The sequence below is a fragment of the Protopterus annectens genome, chromosome 1.part1 (assembly GCF_019279795.1).
Source record: "Protopterus annectens isolate FY-2018-M chromosome 1.part1, PAN1.0, whole genome shotgun sequence".
NCBI classification, from domain to species: Eukaryota; Metazoa; Chordata; order Ceratodontiformes; family Protopteridae; genus Protopterus; species Protopterus annectens.
The window spans coordinates 30,264,768-30,283,707 of NC_056726.1; the positions used below are offsets into that span (position 1 = coordinate 30,264,768).

The 18,940-nt window shown below is 41.5% G+C and overlaps 1 protein-coding gene across 1 annotated transcript in view; it reads right to left on the minus strand.

The window, feature by feature from the left end:
• ADAMTS12 (ADAM metallopeptidase with thrombospondin type 1 motif 12) overlaps positions 1 to 18,940 on the minus strand; it is a 2,672,119-nt gene that overhangs the window by 594,375 nt on the left and 2,058,804 nt on the right. The gene's annotated exons all lie outside the window — the stretch shown is intronic.

Sequence of the window (18,940 nt, forward strand, 5' to 3'; positions counted from 1 at the left end):
CAGCTACAGATATGATATATGGCATAAAGAAAATCTGTGAAAAAATGAATGACTTGGGTTGCTTTATGACCTTTGCTTCATAGCACAGATGGATGGAGCCCTAACTCTGACCAGGGTGACCAGAGCTCAGTTTCTGAACCAGGTGCTGGAGAAGCTAGACACAGAAGAGGAGGAGTAAAATGGCATGCCCCCTTCTTCCTGAGGAGATGGGGTGGGCCCGGGGGCACTCAGGAGTGCAGTGGATGGTCTAATTCCTGGTGGAGACCAGAGATACCACCAGTCATACTGTGAGGTGAGGGGCAGAGCTGTTTAGGAGTAATGCCTCTTGCAAAAGTGAGGAGACCCTAAGTAGAGATGGTCCATCAAATGGCTCTCCCTAGCACCTAGCTATGTGCTCTTAAATTAGGACTGGGTAAAAAAAAGAAAAATCTAAACCTAACAATTCAAGAGAGGTGGGCCATTATTATACAGCTATCTTAGGATCTGTCTAATCTAGTGACATTCTGGCCAATCTGTTACCTGTATTTTCTTGATAAGGTTAATGAGTAGATGAACATGGTTCAACTTGAATCTTCTTAAACCAGACGACCTCCTGAATCAATTTCAATCTGAGCTTAGGAAAAAGCGAGGTATTGCGATGATTTTTGTGACAAATATTAATGGCCTACTGGTGGTGGGAGAACAATATTGCCTACTATAGTTCTTTAGACTCTTGCCTACTATAATTCTCAGCACCTCACTGAGCCTTACTGTCTTTATTATGTTCTATACATCTTGTAGCTGTCCTGATTATTAGATTGTTTGCAATTAATTGACTTCTATTTGTAATAGTTACTGTTTATACTGATTTCTTGGAGATTTTCTCCCCAGGAATCTGTTGAAATCTTTTTTGCTTTGATTTCTTTATTGCTTTTTAAGAAATGAGAGGGATGTGAATGTGATTCGTATAACTATCAGCTCACATGGACTTTCCCAATCAGCAAACACAATACATAAATAGTAAGTCAGTTAAGTACATAAATAAATAGATACGTAAATAAATAAATAAATAAATAAATAAAGTGCTGGTACTAACTGATCTCAGCTTATATGACAATATGGATCATGGGATTTTGGAGTGTCTAGAGACCAACTGGAGCGTGATGTCTATGGCAGTAGTGTAGCAAAGGCAGGGTAAAAGGAACAAGTGTCCTGGGTGCAAAGTGTTAGATTTTAAATTTCCTATTCCCCATCCACTGGTCTAGGTTGCCCTTAAATTAAGTAATAGATAAATTCAGCTTCATACAGATGGGAAACCTGTATCATAGGTTCATAGGTTCATAGGTTCATACTAGGCTATCTGCCCTAGGGCATTTATAAGCCTAGCCAGAGTGTGTTTGGCTTTCGCCACCCATTTTAAATTAATTTTGCTATGCCCTTTTTCGAGGTTAGTATACTGTGCCTCTGTCTAACAGTGACACAGAAGTGATACCCGGGGTAAACCTACGATCTCCCATCCACTCATCAAGATTCCTCTTGAAGAGAGTCAATGAGGGACTCTGCCTAACCTGGACTGGGATTTTATTCCAGAGTGAAGGGAGCCTCTGGGTTATGAATCTGTCCCTCCAGCATGTCCTATTTATTTCAGTGCTGAGGTTCAAGTCTCTCGAGCGCATAGCTCGATGGGATTTGGATTTTCTGAGGTGCAGCATGTCCATTAATTCCAGGTTGGACATGGCTTGATACATCAGGCACAGATCGCCTCTGAACAGGCGGTATGCCACTGAGTGGAGCTGGAGTTTCTTTAACCGGGCAGCATATGGCATCTGTTTGAGCCCTTTGATCCTCTTGGTGAGGTACTTTTGAGGTATTTCCAGTTGCTGCAGGTGTCTGGTACGGTACATCCCAAAAGGGGCATTGTACTCAATTATGGGCCTGATGAGGGATGAGTAAAGAGGCACGATGACCTCCCCTGATCTAGATGTGAATCCCTTCATGATTAGGTGGGCTATATAAAATGTTTTTCTAACCACTTTGGCCACGTGGTTGTCAAATGAGAGATTGCTATCAACTTGGGTCCCCAGGTCCCTAATTACTTCTTCTGTACTTAATGGATTACCACCTATGTGGTAATTTGTGGGCACTTTGTATTTGCCAAAGGGGATGACTATACACTTTTTGTCATTTAGCTTGAGGCCATGGCTCTGGCACCAGTTGTCTGTTTCTATGAGGCCCTTTTGGAGGATGCTTGTGTCGGCTGGAGAGTCAATTATGGCACCCAGTTTGCAGTCATCTGTGAACTTGGTCAGTCACAGCCTTTCATGTTGACCTGTACCTCCGAGAAATATATACCAAACAAGAGAGGTCCCAGGACTGAGCCTTGTGGGATGCCACTTGTAACTTGTTTGGAGTCTGACATGGCTCCAGCAATTCTAACCATGTGGGTTCTGTCCTTGAGCCAGTTTACAACCCATCTAGTGACATAGGGGTTTATATTTAAGCTGCTGAGCTTATCTATAATGCCCGAGTGGGGTATTGCATCGAAGGCTTTTGTGAGGTCCAGGTAGGCTGTGTAGACCAGCTTCCCCTCGTCAATGGCCTTGTTGACTGTTTCAAAGAAATTGACCAGGTTTAAGAGGCAAGATCTGCCCTTAACAAAGCTGAACTGGGTAGGATCCAGTGTCTGTAGGTCCCCGATATCTTTATTTATGAGGTCCATGATGATCCTTTCCATAGCTTTGCAGACCAAGCTAGTCAGGCTTATGGGGCGATAGTTTCCAGGATCTGTTGAGGCACCACCTTTGTGGAGAGGGACCACTGTTGCTGTACGCCACTCTTTGGGTACATATCCTGTAGTAAGGCTGAGACTGAACAGTAGTTTTATGTTTGGGTTTAGCTCTTCTTGGAGTTCATGTAGGACGCAGCCATTGGCACTGTCTGGTCCCATTGATGCTGTGTTTTTTGCTTTGGAGAGGGCAGCTCTTACCTGAGCATCTGAGATGTCAGGGGGGCAGCACTCTGCTGGGTAGATATTTGCCCTTTTGGTGGGGAGGGGGGGGGTTGTGCTGAACCTGTCAGCTAGGATGTTGGCAATGTCTGTGGGTTCGGTCTATTTTTTGCCATTTTGGACTAATTCTGAGCATATCTGGGAATTCCCACCCAGGTTCCTAACATAAGTAAAGATAGCCTTGTGATTATCCTTAGTGTCCTGTGCAATTTTTCTCTCGAAGCTGGCCTTAGATGATTTTATGAGTGCCCATAGTTTTTTGCTAATACTGATCAGAGATGCCTTCCCTTTTTGGGATTTTGCTCTATCATGTAGTAGCTTCCTCCTTCTATTGTATAGTTTGTTTATGGCTGGGGTCCACCAGACAGGATGTCTGCCTTTGGAGGACTGGGTTTTAGTTTTATTTGGGATTGCATGATCCATGCATTCCTGAAGGTCTTCATAGAATACGTTTATAAAGGATTCTGGGGTCTTGGCCGTATTTTCCACAGGCCCGGGGGATTTGAAGGATTCCACCTCGGTTTTGAGGAGTGTGAAATTTGCTTTAGAGAAGTTTTTCACTGTGGTTTTCAGGGCAGGGGGTGGAGTCGGGATGTGAAAATATCCAGTGAGACTGGTTTATGGTCTGATCTTACCAATGAGGGATACATTTCTGGTCTGGAGCATAGAGTCCCCATTTTGGTGATGATCAGGTCCAGTATGTTTTCCCCTCTTGTGGGAGTGGTAACAAGTTGTTCCATAGCATTTGAGTTTATAAATTCTAGGAACCTTTGGGCTAGGGTGTTGGAGCTAGAATAATGCTCCCAGTCTATGTTTGGGTAGTTGAAGTCACCCAATATAATGGTGTTTGGAGAGACCTTCATATTTTCCAGTGTTCTCAGGAAGGCCTAGTGGGGTTCCTGGGTTTTGGAGGGTGGTCTGTAGAAAGCTATAAACTGGAAGGCAATTTTACCCACTGTTAGTTGCACATGGATAGTCTCTGATGCTTCGTGCTGTGCCATCAACCTGGAGGTGTGGGTATCTTTGACGAATATTGATACTCCCCCACCTTTTGTGGTTCGATTCAAGTTTTGGGGCCAAAAAGCATGGTATGAGGTATAACCTGATAGTGCTGGGGTGCTCTCGGGAGCCTTGAACCAGGTTTCTGTTACTGCACAGATATCGATGTTCTCTATGCTAAGGAGAGTTTTGAGTGCGTGCATCTTGAGGTTTAGACTTCTGGCATTGAGTAACATTACTCTTAGTTTCTTATCCCTTGTGATACCTATGGAGGTGGGTTTGTCTTTTGAGCCTTGCCTAAAAAGGCACTATGGGGGGTAGCAAGAGCCTTTGCCAATATCCAAAAGCCTAGGGGTGACAGGTGCAAGCCATCCCTAGCGAAGCATCGTGGCTTGTCGAGCATGTCATCCCAAGCTGACAGGCATTTGATCCCCTTTGAATGACACCACTACTTAAGCCAATTGTTGAAATTGATCATCTTGTCTTCATACTGTGGCATCATTCTTGGTGAGGGTAAGATGCTACTCAAGGTCAGGGTCATACTGGCCTGGGCTACATGCTCAGAGAGCTCCTCTATGTCTCTTTTCATGTAGTCCAGGGAAGTATGTCTCAGGTCATTCACACCAGCATGGGCAATGACTGAGTCATATTTGTACTTGTCTTGGAGTGACCTGAGTGCTTGTGTTATGTGGCGGATCCTAGCGCCCGACAAGCAGCTCACCATGACCTTCTCCTTATTCAGCTGGTGAGCGGGACGTCAGTGTGCCTGACAATAGAGTCACCTATTACAAGTGTATCAGGTGTGTTGTTTAGCCTTAAGGGCTGTGACTGTTCGGCACACTGGCTTTGTGAGCTATGTGTTGCACGTGTTTTGTTTTGATGTAGCGGTTGCTTGGGTGTCTGCTTTGGTGGTCTCTGCTGCTTAGGCAGATTTTTATTTAGAACCTCAGAGTATGTTTTTGTGTGTTTATGTGTTTGGTTTGCTGTCGTGGTAGGTCTATGTGAGACTGGAATTGTAGCGAGTCTGGTTTCCTTCTCCTCCTGACTGGTTTCGCCAGTACTGAGTTGAGAGAGCTTTGCCTCCAGTATGGCTATATGGTTGCATCTCTCACATGTGTTGGAATTTTTTGGGAGGAGGAGAGGGTTGTCTGTGTACATGAGGCAGTTGTAACATTGCCTCAAGATTCCCAGATTCACCAGCTGGACCAGAGAGGAGATTGACAACTGACCTTTGGACATGCTAGAATAGTATTGGGAATTCCTTTATAATTGAAAAAAAGGGCCAGTGGGGAACAAGGTACTCAAGGGGAGTTTGTGAGGTTGTAGTGCTTTTAATTTTTTAGTGCTGACTTATATAATTGCTTTAGTGAGCAAGTGCCAGGTATCTTAAATGCAATGTGTTACAGGTAACTTAAAATAACAAACAGTAACTTTCTTTCAAGTGAAACAAGGAAATAAGTACAGTAAGCAATGCAGATATCACTAGGGATCCACAGAAGCGCTGAAAAGCCGCGTTTTAGGTGGAATTAGCGTTTCAGGGAAATAACAAGCAAACAAACAACAAGCATACAAACAAAGCTAGATTCAGCAGGCCTGGATCTAGTCTATGCTACAGCAAACAAGGTGTACCAATTTCAGTAAGAAGCAGTTCAAATATGCAGGCACTATAAGCCTTTAACCAGAAATTCCCAGCTCAGAAGGGCAGAGTCCAGCCTCTCCTCCCACAAGAGTGCAGACCACGAACCTTCTTAATGTAAAATAACTGGCCTGAAGCCCAAGTGCTTAAACCAGAACTAATACACTTTTAGAATAACAGACACTGAGACCTCAATAAGCAGTTCCCAACTTAGAAGGATGTAAGCTACCTGTCCTGCCACCACAGTGCAGGCCACAAACCTTCCTAGTGTAAAACAACTGGTCTGAAGCCCAAGTGCTTAATCCAAAAGACTTAGAATGATAGCTACACTTTAATCAAGTTACTACCAAGCAGTAATAAATACAATTGAATACTTTAAAGAATGCCTGGATTAGTGCTCAAGTTATACAAACAAAGGTAGATTCAGCAGGCCTGAATCTAGTCTATGCTACAGCAAACAAGGTGTACCAATTTCAGTAAGAAGCAGTTCAAGTATGCAGGCACTATAAGCCTTTAACCAGAAATTCCCAGCTCAGCAGGGCAGAGTCCAGCCTCTCCTCCCACAAGAGTGCAGACCACGAACCCTTTTAATGTAAAATAACTGGCCTGAAGCCCAAGTGCTTAAACCAGAATTAATACACTTCATACAATCATGGGAGAGAGGCAGTCTCTGGGACACAAAATCTGTTTCTCCAGTGTGTTCTGTTTAAATCATATTCAAAATTCAGGTCCATAGACCTTGTATTTCTGGTACTGTTTGACTTATGCGGGAAATGTGCAACAATGCACAGACTTATGTGGGATTTATAGATGTCTTTTAAGCCAAGTATAGATCACCCTCAGTAATCCATAGGAGACTGAGTACAAGGAAAGGGCTTTAAGCTGATCTGCATAAGCAGGTTTGTTATGCATTGTATTCTTTTTGTAAGGAACATCTGTGGTTATTGTAGTTGCTGCATATGCCTAGTCAAGTACATACTGAAGGGAGCATTGCACTTTATGATTGGTCTGATAAGGGCAGAGTACAGTGGAATAATGGCCTCTTTGGACCTAGATACCACCCCCTTACTTATAAATTGCACAACATAAAAGGGTTTCCTCACCACTGTAGCAACTAGGGTACTGTCTGTATGGGTACTCAGATCCCTGACCACTGGGTTGACTTGTGGGGGTCTATTATCAACATGGTAATTACCCAGGATAGATGAGTTCCCAAAGGGTACAAGGTTTACCTTTAAAATGTCGACTGTACACAGTCGAACGGCCGCACCATCAAAACATTTCCACTAAACTGTACCGCCAAAATGTCACAAACTCGAAAAAACACTGAACTTCAACATTTACAACCCTGCCACACCTACAAACAAGTTCTAACATGGGACAAAAAGGGGGTGAGATTTTACAGTTCAGAACATTCCCTTTCGAGGTTTTGACCAGACACAGTTTGGACTTTGTGGAAGCGGGTTTGGCATTACTACAGTCAAAATTTTAAAGGTAAATCAGAGTACAATTATGGATTTGTTGGCACTGAATTTAAGACCATGTCTTTGGTGTCATTTGTTAGTCAAAGACAGAAGTTCTTGAAGAATTCTTGTTTCTGTAGGGGAGTCAGTTGGTAACCTCCAGCTTGCCATTATCTGCAAACTTATCAGCCATAAACCTTCAGCATTTGCTTCCACTTCAGAGAAACAGATTCCAAAAAGGAGTGGGCCTAGTACCAAGACCTGGGGGACTCTGCTAGTGACTGACCTCTTAATGGAAATGGCCTAACTTACTTTGACCTTCTCAGTCCTATCAGTGAGCCAACTGGGTATCCAACTAGTGATAGAAGGGTTTATACATAATTTAGTGAACTTGTTTATAATGACTGAGTGAGGCATTGTATCAAAAGTCTTGGCCAGGTTTGGTAAGCTGTTTGAACAATCTTGTTCTTATCCATTGTTTTGTCGACCCTCTCAAAGAAGTCCATCAGATTTAATAGGCATGACCTTCCTTTAACAAAGCTGAACTGTGATTGGTCCAGCATTTTCAGGTTATCTATGTCCTCATTTATTATGTCTATCATGGTTCTTTGCATGGCCTTACACATGAGGCTGGTCAGACTTATGGGCCTGTAGATACACAGATCCACGGTTGGGCCTTCTTTGTACACGGGGAATGACTGTAGCCATCTTCCATTCCATGGGCACAAAACTTGACTGTAAGCTCCATTTGAAAAGTGATTCAAGTGGACTACAGATGTCATGTTTCATAGTATTTAGAAAGCATTCTGGGATGTTATTGGGATCCATCAATGCACTGTTTTTGGCGCAGGAAAGTGCATTTAAGACTCATTCCCAAGTAATGGCTGGAGGGATAGTGGTATGCATCATTTCCTTTGGACTATCGGGTGGATTGGGGGGAGGAATTTGAGCTGAACCTTTTAGCCGAAAAGGTGGCAATGGCCTCTGGGTCAGTGTGTTGATGCCATTTAGAATATGTTCTGTGCATTGTTGCACATTTCCCTTGAGGCTACGGACATAGTGTGTAAAACTCTGTGGTTGTACTCTGCCTGAGAAGCTATTTTTTCTTCAAATTTCCCATTTGAAGTATTAATTAACCCACTTAGCTGCCTTTTTACAGTGGTCAGGGGGCTTTTAGTATGTATGGCTTTTTTTGCTACCACACTTAGCAAATATTTTTTTTTCTTTTGTTGTATAACCAACTGATAGTGTGATTGCACCAGAGTGGCTTGTCTTTTCAGTTTCTCTTATTCGTAATAGCAATGGGTACAGCTCACTCTATAAAGCTATTAATATGGCTGTACAGGGATTTTATCGATATGATGTTTACTGGTTTTTAGAGGTGCTTGGAATTTAGCCAAGTTCTTGCTTAGTAGAGAGAGGTTAGCTTTGGAATAGTTCTTAAAAGTTTTTGGTTTCACTGGGTCCCCAGATTTAATTTTTATTTCAAGCAATACTGCCCTTTGGTCATATCTGATTAATAAGGACATTACACTGGGTGAGGAACATTGCTTCCCCTGTGTTTGTGAGTACAAGATTAAGGATGTTTGTACCTCTGGTAGGAGAATGAACCAACTGTTCCAGGATATTGGTATTAATGAAGTTTAGGAATCACTAGACTTGTGTAATAGAAGTGGTTTGGGATTCCCTGTCTATAGAGGGATATTTGAGATCCGCCATGAAGATCACACTGGAATGAATGGTGAAAGACTCTAGTATACTGAGATACTTAGTATAGGTTTCCTGAAATATAGAGGGGGACCTATCATTTGCAAGGATATGGTACAAGACCATGTTTATTGTGAGTTACACATGTCTGAGTTCCAGTGGATCATACATTTTAACTAGTCTTGATGTGAGGTTGGTTTTAATATAGACTGAAACTCCTCCACCTTTAGTTCCCTACTATGTGGTAGCTGGTCTAAAGATTTGAAAGGCATTGTAATCTTGCACTGCCAGGGTACTCTCCATTACTTTAAACCAGGTCTGCATTACTATACAGATGTGTACACTCTCCAGGGAGATGAAGGCTTGCAGGGAGTGGCATTTCTTGTTAAGACTTCTATCATTGAGCAGTACCACCTTCAGATATTTCATCATAGGTTCCATTAATTCTGGAGGTTTATCAATTTGGTAATGCCTAAAAAGGGTACTATGGGAGCGGAAAAGGTCTTTGCTAATATCCAAAAACCTAGAGGGGATAGGTGCCGACCATTCCTGGCAAAGCACTGTGGTCTGTCAGCCATGTCCTCCCAGGCTGTCAAAGATTGCACCCCCTTGGATTAACACCAGAAGCTAAGCCAATTCTTATAGCCAATCATTTCTGTTGGCAATGTGGCAACATCCCTGGAGAAGGTAGTATGTTGCTCAGTTCTAGGCTAGTACCTGCCTGAGGCACATAATTTATGTCTCGCTTCACAAGGGAGGTATGTCTCAGGTCACTAACACCTGCATGGATTATGGCAAAGTCATACTGGTACCTGTGGATCATGACCTGAGTGCTTGCATGACTTGCCAGATCATAGCCCAGGAAAGGCAGCTATCTGTGATTATCTTTTTAATCAGTCTGTTGAGGGGGATATCAGTGTGCCTCACTATTGAATCACCAGTGACCAGAAAATTTGGTTGTGCACTGATTTACCTTAAAGGCTTAACGGTAGAAGCACTGGATACAGTATTACTATATGTAACTGTGGGTGGTGTTTTAACAGAGTGCTTACGTGATGGATAAGGACCCTTTAATTCTTTCAGTTGTGCTGTGCTGGAGGTCTTAAATTGGAAGATTACCTGTAACTGCCTCAGCATAAGTAGTTTTATTTGCAGGTTCTGTAGCTTGTGCAGTAGGTGTGACGCAAGTGTCTATGACAGCTTCTGTAGAATTAATTTTGGTTTTATGAGAGAGTTTTGCCTCCAGCATTAAAATTTATGTACACTTCTTGTCAGTTTACATGAGACAATTACTACAATGTCTCAGAATACCCATATCAATAAGACTGGCTGCAGAGAGAGCCAGGAAGCACATAACCATGGCTGCTGATCTACTAGGGGGGAGTGAGGGAAATTTAAATATTAAATAGGTCAATAACACAAGGAACTTGATGAACAATGCTCAGCTATGTGCAAACTAGATGTTCTAGTCGTTAAAAAAAATCTGTCTAGACAGTATGAGTATTTTAAGGGAAACACGCTGTGAGTGATTGTTGTCTACACAGATTATAAGGGGGACGTATGCTGCAAGATGTCAGCATCCATACAGATCACTGCTAAGCACTACTGCACAGAGCAGCAGTTCTAACTAAAGACTGTAAAAAAGGTCAGTAAGTTCAGATATACAATACAGAAACACTCAATTAATGCAGCTATGACAAAAGCAATGCAAAAATCAACTGCTGAAACAGTAGATATGGTAATGTAAGTCTTACCTTGCTTGTAGATTATGAGTCAAGCATTACACAATTGAGATGTTTAAATACTGGGGGGGAATTAATAATAAAAAAAAAACAATGCCCTGTGGTCAATCAATAACAGGACACTCTTCTTTCCTTTATACAATCCCAGGCCAGAAAAAGACTCAGGTCCCCCTGTAATCTCTCTGAAGTAGAACAAAGGCAGTTCTAACTAAAGCATATAAAAAAGTTAAAAGTTGCAGATATTCAACACAGAAACACTCAATTAATGCAGCACAAAAGTGCCAAAACAGTGGATATGGTAATTTCAGTCTTAGCTTTTGTAGAGTTTAGCAGAAACTAGCAACACTCTTTTTCTTTGCCAAATGTCACCAAATGCCTAGCCCTCTAGACAATAAAATTCAGACACAATAAGACTTATACCATCAATTCCCAGCACGGAAAGGTGCAAGCTATCATGTCCTGTCACAAGAATGTAGACAGCAAACCTTCCAACATGTAAAATAACTGGTTTGGAGCCCAAGTGCTTAAACTAGAGGAAAAACATTTAGAATAACTGGCATAATAAGCCTTCACCAAAACTTCCCAGCTCAGAAAATTGGAGGCTACCCTCTTATTCAACAAGAGTGGAGACCACAAGTTCCTTAATGGAAAATAATGTGTTTGGTGCCCAAGTGTTTAAATAAGAAAAAAAGACACTTTCAGAATAACAAACACAATAAGCCTTCAACCAGCAATTCCCAACTCAGAAAGGTGTAGGCTACCTTTCCTGTCACAACAGTATAGACCACAAATCTTCCTAATGTAAGATAGCTAGTCTGGAGTCCAAGTGCTTAAATCAGAACTAAGAAGTTTAGACTAACAGATACAATGTAATCAGGCTCATAACAATGTTAAATGCAGCAGATTAAATGCAACTGAACACTTTAAGAATGTGCAGTAAAAGTGAAATAAAGTAGGAATATGAGCAAATACAGTAAAAGTGGCTGAATATAGAGCAATTCTTTTCTGAGACACTTTGAGACTCTGTCTGATCAAAACAAAGGTAATGATTGTGCAAATAACCTATAGACCCTCATTTTCTCATATCCTTTAGCATATCTTTACATAGGATGAAAGTAAACTGGAGTTAGAATCCACGGTTCAAATTCTGGGTATAATCTTAGTTGATCTGCTGATGTTAACTGATTGGACATCAAAAGTTATTATAATTTAAGTAAAAGTGTCCAAATCAAATCTTTGATTCCAACAGATGATTTGCCTACAATTATTGGTGTATTGCTCTGATTACATGCACACTGCTGCAATTTCTTTTACCTAGAGCTGACCATTAGGGACCAAAGGTAGTACAGCTGATATAGAATGCTTTTCATGAGTTCATAGGAATAAACTTGATTACGCTTGTAGTTCCAGAGACGATTAAGGATCTTAGACTAAATTCCCCAATAACCTCAGAGCAGTGACTGATTAAGAGAGCTAGTCAAGAGTAACATGGTAGGCAAATGAAGTCTGAAGAACTTAAACTTTGTACAGCATGGAGCAGATTATTAGCAAGGCATAGCTTTAATTGTTGTGTTGATTGTCAGACTACTGTTGTATGCCTCATAATGGGAGGATTTGTTCTTTCCATATTTGCTTGCCTCATGATGGGAGCAGGTTGTTATTCCCATATTTGTATGTCTCATAATGGGAGCAGGTTGTTATTCCCATATTTGTATGCCTCACAATGGGAGCAGGTTGTTTTCCCCATATTTGTATGCTTCATGATGGGAGCAGGTTCTTTTTCCCATATTTGTATGCCTCACAATGGGATCAGGATGTTTTTCTCATATCTGTATGCCTCACGATGGGAGCAGGTTGTTTTCCCATATTTGTAAGCCTCACGATGGGAGCAGGCTGTTTTTCCCATGTTTGTATGCCTCACGATGAGAGCAGGTTGTTATTCCCATATTTGTATGCCTCATGATCGGAGCAGGTTGTTATTCCCATATTTGTATGCTTCACGATGGGAGCAGGTTGTTATTCCCATATTTGTATAACTCATGATGGGAGAAGGTTGTTATTCCTATATTTGTATGCCTCATGATGGGAGCAGGTGGTTATTCTCATATTTGTATACGTCACAATGGCAGCAGGTTGTTTTTCCCATATTTGTATGCTTCATGATGGGAGCAGGTGGTTATTCCCATATTTGTATGCCTCACGATGGGAGCAGGTTGTTTTTCCCATATTTGTATGCTTCATTATGGGAAAAGGTTGTTATTCCCATATTTGTATGCCTCACGATGGGAGCAGGCTGTTTTTCCCATATTTGTATGCCTCCTGATGGGAGCAGGTTGTTATTCCCATATTTGTATGCCTCACAATGGGAGCAGGTTGTTTTTCCCATATTTGTATGCTTCATGATGGGAGCAGGTTGTTATTCCCATATTTGTATGCCTCATGATGGGAGCATGTTGTTATTCCCATATTTGTATGCCTCATGATGGGAGCAGGTTGTTTTTCCCATATTTGTATGCCTCAAGATGGGAGCAGGTTGTTATTCCCATATTTGTATGCCTCACGATGGGAGCAGGATGTTTTTCCCATATTTGTATGCCTCACGATGGGGGCAGGTTGTTTTTCCCATATTTGTATGTCTCATGATGGGAGCAGGTTGTTTTTCCCATATTTGAATCCCTCACGATGAGAGCAGGTTGTTTTTCCCATATTTGTATGCCTCACGATGGGAGCAGGTTGTTTTTACCATATTTGTATGCCTCATGATGGGAGCAGGTTGTTATTCCCATATTTGTATGCTTCATGATGGGGGCAGGTTGTTATTCCCATATTTCTATGCTTCATGATGTGAGCAGGTTGTTTTTCCCATATTTGTATGCCTCATGATGGGGGCAGGTTGTTATTCCCATATTTCTATGCTTCATGATGTGAGCAGGTTGTTTTTCCCATATTTGTATGCCTCATGATGGGAGCAGGTTGTTATTCCCATATTTGTATACTTCATGAAGGGAGCAGGTTGTTAGTCCTATATTTGTATGCCTCACAATGGGAGCAGGTTGTTTTTCCCATATTTGTATGCCTCATGATGGGAGCAGGTTGTTATTCCCATATTTGTATGCTTCACGATGGGAGCAGGTTGTTATTCCCATATTTGTATACCTCATGATGGGAGCAGGTTGTTATTCCTATATTTGTATGCCTCATGATGGGAGCAGGTGGTTATTCCCATATTTGTATACCTCACGATGGGAGCAGGTTGTTTTTCCCATATTTGTATGCTTCATTATGGGAAAAGGTTGTTATTCCCATATTTGTATGCCTCACAATGGGATCAGGTTGTTTTTCTCATATCTGTATGCCTCAGGATGGGAGCAGGTTGTTTTCCCATATTTGTAAGCCTCACGATGGGAGCAGGCTATTTTTCCCATGTTTGTATGCCTCACGATGAGAGCAGGTTGTTATTCCCATATTTGTATGACTCATGATCGGAGCAGGTTGTTATTCCCATATTTGTATGCTTCACGATGGGAGCAGGTTGTTATTCCCATATTTGTATACCTCATGATGGGAGCAGGTTGTTATTCCTATATTTGTATGCCTCATGATGGGAGCAGGTGGTTATTCCCATATTTGTATACGTCACAATGGCAGCAGGTTGTTTTTCCCATATTTGTATGCTTCATGATGGGAGCAGGTGGTTATTCCTATATTTGTATGCCTCACGATGGGAGCAGGTTGTTTTTCCCATATTTGTATGCTTCATTATGGGAAAAGGTTGTTATTCCCATATTTGTATGCCTCACGATGGGAGCAGGCTGTTTTTCCCATATGTGTATGCCTCCTGATGGGAGCAGGTTGTTATTCCCATATTTGTATGCCTCACAATGGGAGCAGGTTGTTTTTCCCATATTTGTATGCTTCATGATGGGAACAGGTTGTTATTCCCATATTTGTATGCCTCATGATGGGAGCATGTTGTTATTCCCATATTTGTATGCCTCATGATGGGAGCAGGTTGTTTTTCCCATATTTGTATGCCTCATGATGGGAGCAGGTTGTTATTCCCATATTTGTATGCCTCACGATGGGAGCAGGATGTTTTTCCCATATTTGTATGCCTCACGATGGGGGCAGGTTGTTTTTCCCATATTTGTATGTCTCATGATGGGAGCAGGTTGTTTTTCCCATATTTGAATCCCTCACGATGGGAGCAGGTTGTTTTTCCCATATTTGTATGCCTCACGATGGGATCAGGTTGTTTTTACCATATTTGTATGCCTCATGATGGGAGCAGGTTGTTATTCCCATATTTGTATGCTTCATGATGGGGGCAGGTTGTTATTCCCATATTTCTATGCTTCATGATGTGAGCAGGTTGTTTTTCCCATATTTGTATGCCTCATGATGGGGGCAGGTTGTTATTCCCATAATTCTATGCTTCATGATGTGAGCAGGTTGTTTTTCCCATATTTGTATGCCTCATGATGGGAGCAGGTTGTTATTCCCATATTTGTATGCTTCACGATGGGAGCAGGTTGTTATTCCCATATTTGTATACCTCATGATGGGAGCAGGTTGTTATTCCTATATTTGTATGCCTCATGATGGGAGCAGGTGGTTATTCCCATATTTGTATACCTCACGATGGGAGCAGGTTGTTTTTCCCATATTTGTATGCTTCATGATGGGAGCAGGTGGTTATTCCCATATTTGTATGCCTCACGATGGGAGCAGGTTGTTTTTCCCATATTTGTATACTTCATGATGGGAGCAGGTTGTTAGTCCTATATTTGTATGCCTCACAATGGGAGCAGGTTGTTTTTCCCATATTTGTATGCCTCATGATGGGAGCAGGTTGTTATTCCCATATTTGTATGCTTCACGATGGGAGCAGGTTGTTATTCCCATACTTGTATACCTCATGATGGGAGCAGGTTGTTATTCCTATATTTGTATGCCTCATGATGGGAGCAGGTGGTTATTCCCATATTTGTATACCTCACGATGGGAGCAGGTTGTTTTTCCCATATCTGTATGCTTCATTATGGGAAAAGGTTGTTATTCCCATATTTGTATGCCTCACGATGGGAGCAGGCTGTTTTTCCCATATTTGTATACTTCATGATGGGAGCAGGTTGTTAGTCCTATATTTGTATACCTCACAATGGGAGCAGGTTGTTTTTCCCATATTTGTATGCTTCATGATGGGAGCAGGTTGTTATTCCCATATTTGTATGCCTCATGATGGGAGCAGGTTGTTATTCCCATATTTGTATGCCTCACAATGGGAGCAGGTTGTTTTTCCCATATTTGTATGCTTCATGATGGGAGCAGGTTGTTATTCCCATATTTGTATGCCTCATGATGGGAGCATGTTGTTATTCCCATATTTGTATGCCTCATGATGGGAGCAGGTTGTTTTTCCCATATTTGTATGCCTCATGATGGGAGCAGGTTGTTATTCCCATATTTGTATGCCTCACGATGGGAGCAGGATGTTTTTCCCATATTTGTATGCCTCACGATGGGGGCAGGTTGTTTTTCCCATATTTGTATGTCTCATGATGGGAGCAGGTTGTTTTTCCCATATTTGAATCCCTCACGATGGGAGCAGGTTGTTATTCCTATATTTGGATGCCTCATGATGGGAGCAGGCTGTTATTTCGATATTTGTATGCTTCATGATGGGAGCAGGCTGTTATTCCCATATTTGTATGCCTCATGATGGGAGCAGGTTGTTATTCCCATATTTGTATGCCTCATGATGGGAGTAGGTTGTTATTCCCATGTTTGTATGCCTTATGATGGGAGCAGGTTGTTTTTCCCATATTTGTATGCCTCATGATGGGAGCAGGTTGTTATTCCCATATTTGTATGCCTCATGATGGGAGCAGGCTGTTATTCCCATATTTGTATGCCTCATGATGGGACCAGGTTGTTATTTCCATATTTGCATGCCTCATGATGGAAGCAGGTTGTTATTCCCATATTTCTATGCTTCTTGATGGGAGCAAGTTGTTATTCCCATATTTGTATGCCTCATGATGGGAGTAGGCTGTTATTCCCATATTTGTATGCCTCATGATGGCAGCAGGCTGTTATTCCCATATTTGTTTGCTTCATGATGGGAGCAGTTTGTTATTCCCATATTCGTATGCCTCATGATGGAAGCAGGTTGTTATTCCCATATTTGTATGCTTCATGATGGGAGCAAGTTGTTATTCCAATATTTGTATGCCTCATGATGGGAGTACGTTGTTATTCCCATATTTGTATGCCTCATGATGGCAGCAGGCTGTTATTCCCATATTTGTTTGCTTCATGATGGGAGCAGTTTGTTATTCCCATATTTGTATGCCTCATGATGGGAGCAGGCTGTTATTCCCATATTAAACTATTGCTGAGTAGTGTGCGCAGACAGCCTCTGGTCTCCATGTTTGAATGTAAGCTCTTGGTCCTTAATTGCCTTGACTTCTGTAACATGGATCTCTTACATATTAGAGAGCTCTGATGTTTTATCTTATATCCAGACTCCCCTTGATTCAACAGATGTGTCTACCACTAGTTTCAGACTTTCATCTGGAAAATACCATGTAAAACTCTTTCTCTTGTTGAGCTATCAATGTCCAGAATTCTTGCCAGTTACACTTCCAGTCACTAGTGGAATATTTTTTGTCTGACATTTTTTTTGGTACATTTTACTGTTAACATTCTTTACTTTACCTATTATAATTGTTATTTTCACTAGCATTATGTTAAGTGATGCTATAGGTGCATATTACTTTGTTACACGTATAATGTTCTAGGTCAAGATTATGTTTATTTTTTATTATATTTAACCCAGGTTTAGGATCATTAACATACTTTGACTTTTGTTTTAGGAATTTTGTGGTATTAGAACAGTGAAAAAAAAGGAACACTGCAGACATTGCAGGGCCATAGCTAAGAAGCTCTTAGCTTAAGTATTAGGGCAGTGCCAAAAAATGGTGGGGAGAGACCCATATAAGGGACGCATTTTAAATACTGCTCATATACTTGGAAATTTGGTAGAATAACATATTTTGCATTTACATGCATTTTATGAGGGATATGGGTATTGGAAAGTCAAGTGTCTGTCATTATTTAGTGACTTGAGACTTCAATAACTTGACAGAAGACCACAAGTTTTTAAGAGGAATGTACCACAAAATCTGACACAAAATCAGAGACATTCAGTGAAGTCAGAGGCAGTTGAGAGGGGACATTTCATAGTGCATGACACACAGCATAGAAAGCATATGTCCTGCAATAATGAAGCACAGTAAGTGCTGCTGATGTAACAATGCTTGATGTTATATATAAATACAATCCATGCATACTTGTAGTCTTACCACAGAGATCTTAATGTTTAATATTATGACAATTGTCTGAAAGCACGTCCAGTTTCTCAAACACACACATACACACACACACACACACACACACACACACACACACACACACACACACACACACACACACACACACACACATTATTGTGTTTGATGCATAGTGTGGCCAGTGTTTGCACATTAGAGCAGAAACTGTGTATGGTTTTCAAAGCATTATTTTAATGTTTTGTGCAACAGTTTATTCTGGTCCATAGTTATGAACAAGGTGCTGACTTCTGTCCAGTATCAAGGGATACTGTGCCCACCTGAGTCTGATATGGTCCTCCTCTGCAATGGGTTCCTCCACTGACTCCCCATCAGTCACTTATATAGCTCAGTATGGGACATCCTCCTCCAGAATGTGTCTGCTCTACTGTAAATGCTTGTATATAATGTTGTTAAATAACATTGCACAGACCAAAGATATTTAACTGCATGTGACTTGGGCGTAGTTTTGGGCACCCACAGATACATCCAGACAGCATAAATAGGTGATAAAAAGACCAAACATATGTTTGACAATGACAAGGATCTGTGGCAGAGCAAAATTGTAGCTATCTTCTGCCATGCTATCGGGATCATGACAGGTGTCACTAATCATGGCTTCAGAGCATATCTAACATCACCAGTAAGATGCACTTGAGTAAAATTGCCCACAGAAACCACTGATATGAGTTGTACATGTGTCAGATGTGGAAACTGTGAGTACTGTCTGTGTGACAAACAGATACATTGTATATTATACCACATGCAATACAAACTACCTGGCAGTATATACAGTGTAACATCTTGCAGTTGATATACCTTCTGCCCTGCTTGCCAGATGGGGGCTTTATTGCAACATGGATGAAGTCTATTGCTCCCAGTACCTCACAGAAATGACCTATAGAAAACCTGGATGGTGTTGGCACTCTCATCTCTGGTATATGAAGAATGCATATGCTCCCCAACATGCTGTAGCATGGCACAGAATCAATGGTACAGTATCCTTAGGGAAGATA